The following is a 12,905-nucleotide window of genomic DNA, read 5'->3' as shown; positions in this document are numbered from 1 at the left end:
TTACTTGTGCCTTTTTTTTCTTTTCTGTCTTAGGGCCTTTTGGAAGAAAACAGGGAATTTTTAGGCACTTTTAGGTACTATTAGGCCATTTTAGGTAGTATTAGGCGATTTTTTTCTTGCAGATGTACAAATTAAAGCTTGAAGAGAGATTTACTGAGAGTGAAACCTGTTGCAGTCTGTCAATACCAGTAAATATTAGATTCCTTCTTGAACTGATGAAACAAGCCTAAATTACTGTCGTTGCCCCTGTATGCAAAGAAGAAATAACAGTTTTATATTGTCTTTGTAAATAATCACAAAAAATAGAATAAAATGACTTTAATTAATGCCTTCTTTTTTTTTAGCTCTTGCAGACCAAAAAAAAAAATTACCTTGTAATTTGCTTTTCTTTAAATAAATAAATACCTGCACAGGTCTAAGTATGCTAACTTGGAGTACTTGCATAGGTTAATGAGCTGTTTAGAAAATGACCCTTAAAACAGCTGTCAGTTGAAAGGAGGGGAAGGCTTATAAGACGTGATTGAAGATAATTCAGGGGGCAGTTAAGGTTGCTAAAGAAAAATGCCAGGGTAGAAAAGCAACTATTAAAAAATACAATATGTGAAACGAAAGATGTTAAAAACAAATGTGCAGAAACAGGAGTCAATGTTTTTTTTGTTTTTTTATGGAAGCATCTGAGCAGAAGGAACGAGTTACAGTGTGAAGAGAAGCAGTCGTGGGCTGAAGGTGCAAGTAACGTCACTGGGCAAGTACATGATGCTGGACCAATCAAAACCAATTTGGACAAAATGACACAGTTTTACCCCAAAACCTGAATATTATGGATCTGCCAAAATCATCCTCCTGTTGTCTCAATGTTTTTACCCACAACTTTCTTCAAGAAAGTTGTATCCATCACAGCATCTGACGGACTGAACTCATCCCATTTGTCAGGTATTTTCCCCCAAGTTTTACACCCTGTTCACCCGGAATTGACTCCATGCTATATATTTATGGGTACATATATATAAAATCTCTTGTTGCCATGCTATACGCTTAGTTTTAGTCTCTAATTACATGAATAGGGGAAGGTGAGGTAATGTGAGACAGACACCCCCTGTATCTAGGCAATGGTACTCATTTGTGGTCAAGTGACCATCATGTTTTCAAGCCCCTCCCATTTCCCACTGGCTATGAAGAAGAGAAACTCATGGTGATTTGGTATGCATGCTTTTCTGATAAAAAAATGTTTTTTTTGCATGGAAAAGTAAAATTTCTTCCTGTCAACTTAATCGATTGTGTCAAAACAAATTGATTCAGGTAGAAAAACGTATATGATCCATGTTCATGAACTACCATTATATAACACTGTGTGATTGATGCTCGTTGAAGATTAGCCTGAAATGCTAGAGAGGGTGTTTTTTCTAAAATGAGACAAATGGTCACTTTACCGCATCATGAAGTTAAGAAGTTCAGTTCAGTCTGAAAGGTATTTTAAAGTAATATTACATTACATTTGTTTTATTCTTTATGTTATAACCATTGTAGAGAATTTATAATGCCAAGAAAGTACACCAGAAAGACAACCTGGAGCAAAGCATCCTTTGAGGAGATGGAAAAGGAGCCGCTGAGGTCGAGGCAGGAAAGAAATCCTTAAGGGACTTCAAGGATAGGAATATAGACGACTATCTGACCAGTTTCATGGCCTCAATCCACTCAAGTGCCGCCAACTGGCAGTTGAATATGCAAATAAAAACAATATCCCTGTCCCTGACATTTGGACAACGAACCAATGTGCAGGTCGGCTAGGGTATACAAGAGATCACATGATTGTGTAGGTTAACGAACTGATATTGTCACAAAGCTTAATCTTATAATAATGTATTATCTAATGTTTTAGGTGAATCTTGGTTTTCTGGCTTCCTAGCACGTCGCCATCTCCCTGTCCGAACTCCGGAGGCAACATCCTTGGATAGAGCTAGAACCTTTAACATCCTTGGATAGAACTAGTCTTTAACATCATTGGATAGAGCTAGAGCAGGGGTCGGCAACCCACGTCTCTAGAGCCGCATGCGGCTCTTTAGCGCCGCCCTAGTGGCTCCTTGAGCTTTTTCAAAAATTTTTGACCTTTTTTTTCAATTTTTTCTTATTTTTTTCTTTCCTTTTTTTCTCATTTTTCCCATTTTTTCTTCTTTTTTCTTTTTTTTCTTATTTTTCCCTTTTTCCTATTTTTCTCTTTTTTTCTCTTTTTTTCTTCCTTTTTCCTTTCCTTTTTAATCTCGACATTTTGACTCTTCTCGACATTTTGTCTTTTTTCTCGACATTTCGACTTTTTTCTCGACATTTCGACTTTTTTCTCAAGATTGTACTTCAACATTAATCTTGACATTTCGACTTTTTTCTCGAAATTTCAACTTTTTTTTCAACATTTCGACTTTTTTCTTAACATTTCAACTTTTTTCTCGAAATTTCAACTTTTTTTTTCAACATTTTGACTTTTTTCTCGACATTGGGAATTTTTTCTCGAAAAATCTTGCCCCAGTTATAACTATATAGATACATGCCGCATATGTTGCCTTCATTCTAAGGCTGATACAAAACTTTTCATTTTTTGCGGCTCCAGACATATTTGTTTTTTGTGTTTTTTGTCCAATATGGCTCTTTCAACATTTTGGGTTGCCGACCCCTGAGCTGGAACCTTTAACATCCTTGGATAGAGCTAGAACCTTTAACAGAACGACAGTGGGGGAGTTCTTTGCGTATGGATGGTGAGAAGTCTGACAACGGAGCACCGAAAAGTTAGACAGAGAGGAGAAACGTGATTGGTCAAAAGTAATTTTATAACTCAAAGTGGAGGGAATGACACAGGGTTTTTGGAGATCCTAGGGGGTTTTGGAGCAGAGCTGCGTTTTTGCTGTATCGGGGGAAGTATCTGACGGCGTGTCGTTTGGTGCCGGGAGGAGGTGAGCAGGGCGTGTCCATCTGGGACACCAATGTGCGTGCGCGGGAGCTTCAGACCGCCTTTGCTCCTCCTCAGAATATCCTGCAGCTCCTCCGACTCGTCATCGCTGTCCTGTCCACAGAGACAAAAACACATCTGAAACGAGACAAACCTCTGAGGTGAACCAGAACAGACATGTCTGAGCTGCCTCTGTGTGATACCGAGGAAATACGGCTTTCAAGATACGCCATCCTGTTTTTGTGCCGGCTCCAGTAGTCCTCCATCATGTCGGCGCTGTCCAGCTTTGCCAGCTTCAACCGCTCCGCGCACTTCTTGTTTCTCTCCTCGGACAGAGCAGTGAAAACCGACATCCGCTTCCTACAAACAGGACAGTGTTTACAGCAGCACTCACGCATGCAGTTATTTAATTCCCTACTTCCATACTTATTAATCCCCAAAGGGAAATTATATAATATACATATTTATATGATCACATGTCAGATGATTCATAAAAGCTGTTTTCATCCACACATATTATTTTCTCCGGCAGGGACTCAGGAGAAAAGAGGATTCCAGCATCCAAATGTTCCCCCAACTCGGAAACACGGTGGTAGAAGCATCATGGTTTGTGCCAGTTTGGCTGCATCAACATTTACTGTTTTTTGAGTGTAGCGTCTACTTTTACTTTCTTCTTTTGTATCTCCTACACGATTCCTATCTGCAATGACCACATGTTGTTGCATAAAACAAACTCTGGATTAAAAGAGGGCGTGCCAGTTTTTACAGACGTTATTTTGTCTCATCCCCGTGCGGCCTGCAGGGGTTGCAAACTCACTTCTCAACATCGTGCCTGGAGCGCTGCTCCTCCAGGGCTCTCTCCCAGCGCTCCGTCAGCCAGCTCGCATCCCTCTCCTGCTGAGTCCGCAGGCGGTCCAGATACTGCTGGTGGTTGGACTGCACCGCCGTCTGATGCTCCACCCCCAGCAGCTCACGCTTCAGCTTCTGCAGCACAAACCAGTGTTGCCAACTTAGCGACTTTGTCGCTAGATTTAGCGACTTTTCAGACCCCTATAGCGACTTTTTTTTTTCAAAAAAGCGACTAGCGACAAATCTAGCGACTTTTTCACGTGTTATTGGAGACTTATCTGGTGGGCAGAGCAGAGCAGAGAGGAAACCCTCACCACTCCGCGTCCAGACTGCAAATGAAATGCGCTTGCGCAAAGCCGCCGCTGGCTTGCAGAGCGGGATGTAAATGTAAACGTTTCTTTTTTCTTTTGGGTCACTTTGCCGGTCCCAAGCCCGGATAAAGGAGGAGGGTTGGTTGTAGAGCTAGCAATTTCACCCTACATAACAATCTTTTGATCAAATTTGCTGTTATAACATTTAACAATACAGGACAAAACTGATGTGTGTAATGTGGATCTAGACAAAGCATTAAAATCATTAAATGTTGTTAATGCTGAAATAATTTTTGTACATTTGTAGTTCTAAACATATTTAGGGTGTTTTTTACTGACTTTTGTCTCTCCCACGACGTTATTCCTTTTCTACAGCGTCCATTACAGTTATATGCAAATTGCCAATTATGCAAATTAGGCGATGACGTCATTTAGCGACTTTTGGGAGAGCCAATAGCTACTTTCCTTACTGAGGAGTTGGCAACACTGGCACAAACGTACAATTAGCAAGTTGACGCAAGGCAGAGGAAAAGTAAACAGGCCGACAGGTCCCTCCACCTCAGGCCCGGTTCTACGAGGGTGCATAAGCGTGCATTGCACCCTCAGTTTATGTGTTTGCATGCTCAGTTGAAAAGACGAAAAGAAAACTGACAAATGTGCGCGCGTCAAGCCTGATTCATGGTTCCGCGTAAATCGACGGCGTAGCCTACGGCGTAGGGGAAGTGGTTCAAGCACAACGACGCAAGCAAGTTTACAGGACTGTCTCAGAAAATTAGAATATTGTGATAAAGTCCTTTTTATTTTTCTGTAATGCAATTTAAAAAAAAAAAAAAAAAAAAAAAAAAAAAATGTCATACATTCTGGATTCATTACAAATCAACTGAAATATTGCAAGCCTTTTATTATTTTAATATTGCTGATTATGGTTTACAGTTTAAGATAAAGATTCCCAGAATATTCTAATTTTTTGAGATAGGATATTTGAGTTTTCTTAAACTGTAAGCCATGATCAGCAATATTAAAATAATAAAAGGCTTGCAATATTTCAGTTGATTTTTAATGAATCCAGAATGTATGACATTTTTGCATTACAGAAAATAAAGGACTTTATCACAATATTCTAATTTTCTGAGACAGTCCTGTATATTTATAGTTATATTTATTTTTGTTGCTATGTTTTATTTTCTGTTGCTAGATTGTCTGATGGTTGAGGTAGCCCAGACTAAATGTAGCATTGTCTTTGTTCTGCAGCAATATTGCTGTAAAAATGCACTTGAAAGACACTTTAAATATTATTGTTTGACTGGTATCATTCCACTTGAAATGACTGTCATGTTTAGTGATGGTTTTGAGCTGTATAGATAAAATTTGTTTGAATTCTATGTTTTATCTTCAGGGTAAGAAACATCTGTTGCTAGATTGTCGTATGGGTGAGGTAGCCCAGACTAATTGTATCATTTTCTTTGTTCTGCAGCAATATTGCTGCAAGAAAGCATTTGAAATAGGCTTTAAATATTCTTGTTTTGCTATTATCATTCCGCTTGAAATTATGGGAAAATGCATAATTTAGTGTTGAATAACGTGCCAGGCATGTGCACCCCCTCTGATCTGAGATGCAGCCCTAGTCATCATTTTCTAGAACCGGCCCTGCTCCACCTGGATGACGCCGTCCAGCTCGTCGTGCTCCCTCTCGGACGTCTGCCGCATCACCTCCGCCTCCCTGCGCAGCTGAGCCAGCTTGGTCTGACGCAGGGTCGTCCGCCAGTCCTCCATCACCCTCGGCCGGTTCACGGCCGTATACCTCTCCTCTCTCTGCAGCTTGTCCTGAGTCCAAACAAGAGAGGACAGGAGTTCAGGACATGCTCAGCTACCTGCTCTGCTCTCTGGGGTTTGAACCGGTGTTACCTTCAGAAACATCTCTTGTTCAGCCTGAACTCTCTGCTGCAGGAGTTTTTTCCCCCCCTTGTTCCCTGTTCCCTTCTTCTTCTTTGGCATGATTCCTCCTCGCTGATATCAGGGAACTGCAACAAGTTAAGATAATATAAGATAAGATAATCCTTTAATAGTTTCACAGAGGGGAAATTTGCAGTTTACAGCAGCAAAGGGGATAGTGCAAAAACAAGAGGCTTCAATAGGAATAGTAATAACACAGTAATAATAACACACAGTAAACTGGTAAATACAATAATAATAATAATAAGAAGAAAAATAAATAATAAGAAATACTAGTATATAAAAAAAAAAGTTAGTGGTGTGTGTGTGGGGTAAATTTAACAATTTCTGCATTGTATTTGCATTTTATCTGGCAAATGTGTCGGAATGAATTTCCACATTTGAAAAATCACAAGTTTAAGTCCGAAGGTTGGAGTTTTCTTAGGCAAGGCAAGGCAAATGTATTTATATAGCACAATTCAACACAAGGTAATTCAAAGTGCTTTACATTTACATTAAAAGCACCAAGACATAATTAGACAGTAAATAACAAATAAGATTGAAAAAATTAAGAATAAGGTGATAAGAAAAGAAGTAAAATAATAAAAAGCACAAGCTGTTAAAAATAAGGGCAGTAGTTCTTACTAGAATAATGCCTCCCAAAACACACGCAGAGCCAGGTTCTTCAAATCCTGGAGCGGTTGTTGTGCTGGTTTTGGACAACTTTCAGGCTGGATCTCGTCCTTCCCTAGTGCCAAGAAGGCGGAAGGGTCTGCTGGCTCCGCCCGCGGCTCAGCCCGGGGTCAGCGACAGAAACCAATAACGTTGATAACGCGGCCGCCCCCCCCAAAAAATGTAATAAAAACAACAAACAAAGGTTTTGAAAGGTCTTCAGTGAGACTCTTGTGGTTGTCTGTTCCTCACCTGAGAAGAAAACCTCAGTCCCTCAGTAAACAGTCGCTCCGGCGTGTTCGTAGTCAATCCGAGTCAGTCTCCATGGCAACCACAAAAACACCCATTCACGAGCAACCACGGATCACGTGACAGCAGCGGCGTCGGAATGAATCCTGTTTTTATTTTTATTTTTTTATATTTTTTTACAAAAAATGCAGACCAATTCAATATAACGACGCACGAATATGAGTTTAAATAAATAATAATATAAACCTGTCACTATTTACTCAAATATGATCATAAATCTGTTGGTCCCATTCACTTTACAGTCAGTACGTTTACATGCAACAGTTCAATCGGGTTTCTGATCGTATAAGACATCGTTCGGACTTTTAAACTGCATGTAAACACCTCAACCCGATCTATTTCGGACATTTAGTAATCGGGTTGCAGCACCTAGATAACCCGTTCGCAAATATTGCAGTCTGCGCATGCTCGAGAATTTTCTCTGGGGGGGATTCACCCGTGAAAGGCTCTGGACACCGGAGCGGATCAAAATAAGGGTGAAGTGCACGTCGCTTTGGATAAAAGCATCTGCTAAATAACGATTTACCTGTACATTTACATTTAACCCTCAAACGTGTGGGGGGTGGGGGGGGTGAGGGATTATTCAATGTAACTTGTGCTCATGTTATGTTTGACTACCAATAACACATTACATAAATTATAACCTAATTCTGTGTTAAATGTGTTATTATCCAACTGCGTTCCAACTTTACAGTACCTTTTGGGGCATTATTGTCTGACTTGAAAAGGCATTTATATTATAACACACTGATCAGGTTTAATCAGAATACTGATTTAAAACCAATCACACCTGTTTTCCTGGGTCAAAATGAACCCGGTGTGACTGTTTATAAAACAAAGTACTTAAAACACAGTTTAATAATAATAATAATAATAAGCTTTATTAAGGACACAGGGTCCATAGCACAACAGACAACAGACAGAGGGTACAAAAAGGAAGGATAAAATCCACTGTAATCACATATTTACATAAAGGCTGATACGCCAATGATTCCAGATTCTGGAAAAGAACCTGACTGAGCTCTGTGCAGGATTAGTCAGTTTGAGAATTATATTGTTCCCAGAGTCCGACAACCTGCACATACATCTGTGCATAAGGTTACGCAGTACAGCAGTGCAGGTAGGCACACCGACACTGACAAACAGCTGATTTGCACTGCTCCAGTGTGGCACCTTGAGCAACAGCCTCATCCCATCATTGTAGGCTACATGAAGTTTCTGCATACTGGTCTTTTTATAGCGACGCCACAAGTGAGCAGTATACATGGGGGTACAATAGGCTCTAAAAAGTGCAGCCTTCACAGGTACAGAGCACACACCAAATTTGCGTACAAGTGTGTTCGCTTGCGCATACAATGCACGACGCTGTCTATAAATGTCCTTATCATCAGACAGGTCGTCATTAAAATAGTGTCCCAAGTATTTAACCTCATTGCACACTTTGAGGACAGTGCCAGACAAAAAGAAGTCAGGAAATGACAGTTTGCTATCCTCTTTGGTCCTGACGATCATTATGTTGCTTTTTGCATTATAGAGAATGTCAAAGTTGAGGCCATATTGTGAGCAGACCCTCAGTAGCTGTTGAAGACCAGCACTATAAACTTAATGAAAGTAGTCATGATTATATTTGCAAAGAACATAATATGGAACCAATAATGTGATTATTCAGACAACTAGACAACAGAAATCCATATGTCTGACATAAAATGAATAAGATATAAATCATTTTTCATTTGTGTAACCCTCTGCAGAAGCAGCAACAGAGATGGTAGAGCAGTTCCCCGCTGCAGAGGAATTCTGAGTTACCAGGTAAGTTCTGCAATATGCTGGCTGCAACAACCAATGCTTCTTTATGTTTAAACATATACCCACGTAAGGACAGGTAATAAGTTTTACACCAATTCTGTCTTCAGAGACAAGTGCCCAGAGACCTGGTCGGAGGCGGCAGGGGCATACAGGCGATGTCGCCATCCAGCCCCTCACGGCCAATCACCTCCAACCACAAGCCTGTCTACCACAACCTCTAGACATGTGAAGATATTTTGTTTTAGTTCAGCTTTTGATACCTCTACAATTTGTACATACAAATGTTTAAAATTTGTAAACCTTTTTCAAATTTGTACATGTTGATATTTTGTTTAAGATTTGTATACCATTTTGTATCTGTTCATAATAAATGTAACACTCCAACACTAATATCTAGCTCTTTGTTTGTAATAAAAGTGAAACACATAACTACAAATGAAATGACTTTATTCGTGGCATGAAATACAAGTGTGTGCTGTACAGCAAAAAAGATGAAGGAAGCTCTTACAACTGAAAACAAAATGCTAAAACAAGGGTCTGCGCAGAGGGGCTTCACTATGGATGCTTTTGATATCAAGTTTCGCTAGTTTTCATTGTGTTTGACGGGGTATAAGATGACCTACAATCTAAAATATGAATATTTTAAATTAAAGGTCATAGGGCCCGATTTACTAAGATCCTAAATAAAGAGTACTAAATTGCGTGTGCACTGAAAAAGTTTGCACGTGCTGTTTTTGTGTGTTTTGCGGGTGATCAACTAAGATTGCGTGCGCAATTGATAACAGGTGCAAACCGCAGTATTTAAATGAGGTGTTGCGCGTCTTACGGTTTGCGGCGCAAACTTTGCGCCATGGAGAGTGGATGGAAAGCAGGATATAGTTGCAAGCGCAAAATGAAATTTGACGAGTTGGAGGTATAGAGATATTAGTGGAAGAGGCAAATTGTTGTGCCCTATTCAGCACCCCTGCCGTGAAAAGCACCCCCTCGTATATTCAATGATAAGTAGACCAAGAAAAAAAACAACACACTGACACTTCAATATATTTATATATACACACTCACACAAACACATACTTAGGAGTTTATATTATATATATCTACAAATATTATGGAAGACAACACAGTAAGCAGGCTATTAATTAATGACATCAATAACCATTCACCCGATTTTTTTTTTTTTTTACCCGAATCCATGAGCGCATTTAAACATGAATCATTAACACAAAACTGGACGCTAAACAGAACATGGACAACAGAACATGAACAGAACACGGAATGAGAATATCATTTTTGTCAGACGAGGGGGTGCTTTTCATGGCAGGGGTGCTGAAGAATACGGCACAACACCTGGGTATGACTGCAGAACAAGTATAGGCGCACAATGAGAAACACTTTTTTCTCCATGAAAACACGTGATTTATTTATTATCACAAATAAAAAAATGAATGTGCCTCCTGTGGCAACCTTTTGCTGAATAATACTCGATTTAACATTCAAATAAAATATTTCTCCTTTTGCATGTGGAGATTAGCACCTTCCTTTCGAACGTATTAAATACAGATGCAATCACAATCCACGCAAAAACTTTCAGGCTTGGTAAATCTCATTGCGCGTGGTAAATGGACAAATTTGCATCTTTCCCTCCCAGTATTTAGCGATTTCTGGTGGGTACGCCCCATATTGATTATTCATCAGGGCAAAAGTACTAAATGAATAGCGTGTGCTATTTTGCGCATTTGAGAGACGCAGTCCTCTTTGCACGCTGTTAGTAGATCAGCTGGCACTTTGGTTTGCGGGTGATGTCAAGTTTGCACACGTTTTTACACACGCAAACCTTTAGTAAATCGGGTCCATAATGTTATAAGCAGTACTCGAGTTGAGGGGGGATGCCCCCCCCCTGAAATAATAATCAAAATCACCCCCCCTTTCCATCCCTTATATAATTTCATCAATGAATGTGGTTTTACTGCTATTTCAACATTTAGAGTCATCACCAGAAAAATAACACCAGAAAAATGTGACAATTTTCACCTGTTTCAGGTAAATTTTCACTTGAAATAAGTAGGAAAATCTGCCAGTGGGACAAGATTTATCTTCTTATTACAAGCAAAAAAATCTTGTTCCACTAGCAGATTTTTCTACTTATTTCAAATAAAAATTTACTTGAAACTGGTGAAAATTGTTGTTTTTTTCCAGTTATGAGTCTTGTTTTAAGTGTAATGAGATTGTTTTACTAAAATGAGACATTTTAACTAGAAATAAGACAAATGTTCTTGTTAAGATTTTGAGTTTTTGCAGTGATCCATTTTACTTATCCTGTAAAGGACAGAGTCATATTGATAAGTTCAGAAAACTGTTTTTATTGTTGTGTTTTGATGTATTTGATGTAAGCCCAGTGGATATTTAAAGCTTACAGAAGGCTGCATTTAACCTGCTGCTATGTCAATCCTGCAGTATTTCTGCAGGTGTTTTGGTCAGTGCTATTATTTGTAATATATTATTTTATTTGTAATCAGCACAAATTATCTGTCCCCATATGATAAAATCCACCATCCCCCCTGATGTTTTTGTTTACAACTCGAGTACTGGTTATAAGGGCAGGTGAAACTCAGGCAGGCTAATTAATTGGCGGAATTATTGATTAGCAACCATTTAATTCAGTAAAGGACAATATTTGTAATGGTCGTTTAAAAGAGTTTAAAGCAATCCTGTGAGCTCTAGTGTTTATATTATGAAGCTCAAGAATGAGATCAAATCATATTTAGGCAGAAACAACCTTTCATTGACTTTATTTGGCCTTCAATCGATTTTTGGCAGGTAAAAAGACCCATTTTCAGGGGAGAAATCAGACTCTGGCAGGCAATCACTTTTTGGCACGACACCGCCACCAACACACTGCCGAGGCCACGCCCTCTGATGACGTCACGGTGCTGGCCACGCCCCCCGGATGAGAGCCCGGACTGTCTCATTCTGCAGGATCTGGCGCTGATTCCGCCTTTAAAAGTCCAGGTAAGAACAACTTCTACGAACCTCCTGAGCTCAGATACGTGATTATATGCTGGACGACTTAAAACAGTTGCGATGACTTGTTATTAACGTTGAATTACAAGACCGTGAACGACCGTATAGTACACGCTTTAAGAAAAGGGGAACATGGCAGAGGTTTTGGGGCTGGAAAGGAAAGTTGAAATCGAAACTTGTAGTCAGTAGAAAGTGTCCCTTTTCTAACACGTAATGATGGCTGGCGTGATTTAAGTGATGCTTAAACGTGTTTAAACTGTTATACAAACGGGGTTGTGTTCAGTGTCGGCGTGATTAATAAACGTTAAATCTCATATCCGTGACACATTTAATCACACATCCGTGACTGTACAGACCTCCCAATATTCAGAACTCCCCAATATTCAACTCCCATCTCAAAACTCACCTTTACAGAACTGCTTTTAATGTGTGATTACTGTGGCATGTCATGTAATTGTCCTATGTGTACTGCTTTTATGATTTTTATACTAATTATATATATATATATATATATATATATATATATATATATATATATAGGCTATGTGTGTGTATATATATATATATATATATATATATATATATATATATATATATATATATATATATATATATATATATATATATATATGGGTCATTATACGAAAACGTGCCATTTCTCATTTTTAATGTTTGATTTTCAAAATACTGTTTTAAAAGTTTTTAAGCCCCTTGTTTGATGAAGTAGATCCTTACCTCTCAGAAAAATGTGCCGTGCCATCTCAGGCTATCTTACTTTTTTTTTTTTTTTCCACTTATAATAAACATGCATGTGTGTTTCGTCAACCCTGTTACTGACATATAAATTACTGTTTGAAAAGGTTTTAAATCCATATTTAGAACAAATCTTATATACTATGAAAGATAAACCCCCCCTTGTTACACTAAGTGTGTTTGCAAAGTTGAGAATATTGAGGAGTTTACTTTTTTCCACTGATGAATATCCTCATTTACAATTGACACTTTCACATCTTCTGGTTTAAGAAAAAGTTATGAAAAGAAAATAACAACGCCTCAATTTCTAGAAC

Source organism: Cololabis saira, chromosome 2, assembly GCF_033807715.1.
Source record: "Cololabis saira isolate AMF1-May2022 chromosome 2, fColSai1.1, whole genome shotgun sequence".
Lineage (NCBI taxonomy): Eukaryota > Metazoa > Chordata > Actinopteri > Beloniformes > Belonidae > Cololabis > Cololabis saira.
Note: the sequence above shows the minus strand (reverse complement) of the source record.